Source organism: Chaetura pelagica, unplaced genomic scaffold, assembly GCF_000747805.2.
Source record: "Chaetura pelagica isolate M959 unplaced genomic scaffold, ChaPel_1.0 scaffold1463, whole genome shotgun sequence".
Lineage (NCBI taxonomy): Eukaryota > Metazoa > Chordata > Aves > Apodiformes > Apodidae > Chaetura > Chaetura pelagica.
The window spans coordinates 2,042-4,651 of NW_009952634.1; positions in this window are offsets into that span (position 1 = coordinate 2,042).

A 2,610-nucleotide genomic window follows, 5' to 3' on the forward strand; every position below is an offset into this window, starting at 1 on the left:
GGGGGGTTGAGCCTGGAGAAGAGAAGGCGCCAGGGAGACCTGAGAGCAGCTTCCAGGGCCTGAAGGGGCTCCAGGAAAGCTGGGGAGGGGCTTGGGACCAGGGCAGGGAGGGATGGGAGCAGGGGGAAGGGTTTCCAGCTGGCAGAGGGAGCTGGAGCTGAGATGGGAGGGAGAAATTCTGGGCTGTGAGGCTGGGGTGTCCCTGCCCATGGCAGGGAGGTTGGAACCTGATGGGCTTTAAAGTCCATTCCAATCTTCACCATCCAATGATTCTATGAGATGGAAGGTGTTCCCAGCAGCCCAGGGAGGAGTGTGGTGGGGCAGACATGGACCTGCAGCCTGTGAAGGGTCATGGTGGGGCAGACATGGACCTGCAGCCATGAGGACCCAACAGCAGGGGAGGTGACTGTTCCCCAAGCAGCCTGTGGTTCTGTGGGCAGCCCGAGCTGGAGCTGCTCCTGAGGGACTGCACCTGTGGGAAGGACTCATGTTGGAGGGTTGGTGAAGGACCCTCTCCCATGGACCACCCCAGGGAAGGCTGTGGGGAGTCCCCCCCTGAGGAGGAGGGAGCAGCAAAGCCAACCTGTGGTGGGCTGAGCCCCCCTGTGCTGCTGGGGCAGGAGGGAGAGAAATGGGGAGTGAAGGAATTTGGGCCCAGGCATCAGGGGTATTGAAGGTATTTAAGACCTGGGTTTGTTTCTCTTTTGTCCTGCTCTGATTTGATTGGTGATCAAATCAATGGATTCTTTCCCCAAGCTGAGTCTGTTTTGCCCATGACCATAATTGTTGAGTGAACCATCCCTGGTCCTTGTTTGGATTCAGGAGCTTTTAGCTGGATTTTCTTCTCCCCATCCCACGGGGGGGGTGGGAAGAGCAGATCCCTGGTTGTCACCAGCTGGGTCTGAACCCCAGTCACAGGGATCTGGGAGGGAGAATGAGGAAAACCCTCCTGTTGAGTGAGGAGGTTCAGAGAGGACCCTCTTGCTTTCTGACCCCCTTCCCTGAGGAGTCCAGCGTGGCTGGATCTGCTCCTGCTCCCAGGCTGGGTCAGGGGCTGATGTCTGAGGGGCTTGGGGATCTATGACACGTAATGATGGGGCTGGTGTGATTTGGAACAGCAGCAATTTGAGGTTCATTAACACAAAATTAGGCTGTATGACTTTGCAGCAACACTTACTAACCAGCAGTTTGTTAAATGCAGCAATTTGGTTAAAGATTCAAGCCTTTTTCTACATTAAATCACACACCCAGTCAGGGAGGTTAACCTCTGGTTAAGCTGGTACCAAATTTTGATACCAAATCATCTTTGGACATCACAAGATCAAATGAAAGTGAATTCTCCACTTTTCTGATCCAACCTTGTAAAGCTCCAGGTTTCCCAGGCACCAGGAGTTCTGGGGGGGCCCGTTGGCCCCAACTCTCTGCTCCTGGACCAGGACTGGAAGGTGCCAGATGGTCCCCACTGCCTGGCCCAGCAGGCAAGGTCAGAAGTGCCAGACTGTCCCAGCTCGTTGCTCTTGCAATTAAAACAAGAACAATGTTGGGCCACTGCCCTTCCCATTCCACGTTGGCTGGTGCTGCCGTCGCAGTGCAGCCCAGGGGAGGGGGGTCTGCACCCCCCAAATGTGGTGCTACCCCCTCACAGGCACAGCCTGGGGTCAGGGGTGTGTGCAGGGAGCAAAACATGCCAAGAAAAGACAGCAGAGAAGGAAAACAGGCTGGTTTTTAACAGGTTAGGAACTGAGATCCGGAGGTGCTGCAGAGCAGGTGAGGACCAAGCCTGGTGCCCACTTGGGCTCCAAACCACCCCGTGGCAGAGCCTGAGCCATCTGACTCCTGTCATGCAGGCACCAGCCTGGCCCCATCCCAGCTGCTGCTGCCTGGACACTCAGGCTGTCGTTGCTGCCACTGTCTCTCCTGCAGGAGCCAAGTCAGTGCGGGCTGAGGCACCAATGATGGCTGTAGGGCTGTCCTGCTTAATGTCCCAGAGCCCCAGACTGCTTTGGGTGGGAAGGGACCCTAAAGCTCATCCAGTGTCCCCCCTGTATGGGCAGGGACACCTCCCAGCAGCCCAGGCTGCTCCAAACCCCATCCAGCCTGCCCTTCAACACCCCCAGGGATGGGGCAGCCACAGCTTCCCTGGGCAACCTGGGCCAGGCTCTCCCCACCCTCACAGCCCAGAATTTCTCCCTCCCATCTCAGCTCCAGCTCCCTCTGCCAGCTGGAAACCCTTCCCCCTGCTCCCATCCCTCCCTGCCCTTGTCCCAAGCCCCTCCCCAGCTTTCCTGGAGCCCCTTCAGGCCCTGGAAGCTGCTCTCAGCTCTCCCTGGAGCCTTCTCTTCTCCAGGTTGCACCTGTAACAGCAACCATGGGAAGAGCCTCCCTGGCCAACCTGTCAGACCAGCCCCTCTGCCTGTCGGGGTGGGGGTCCTGGGACCTGAGCTAGAGATGACAGAGCAGCCCCGGCAAGCAGGGGTAAAACACACAGGGGGTGACGTCCAGCAAGGCAGAGCACCCTGGTCATCTGCAGCATCCCAGGGGCAGGGGCAGCATCCCAGGGGCAGGGGCAGCATCCCAGGGGCAGGGGCAGGATCCCAGGGGCAGGATCCC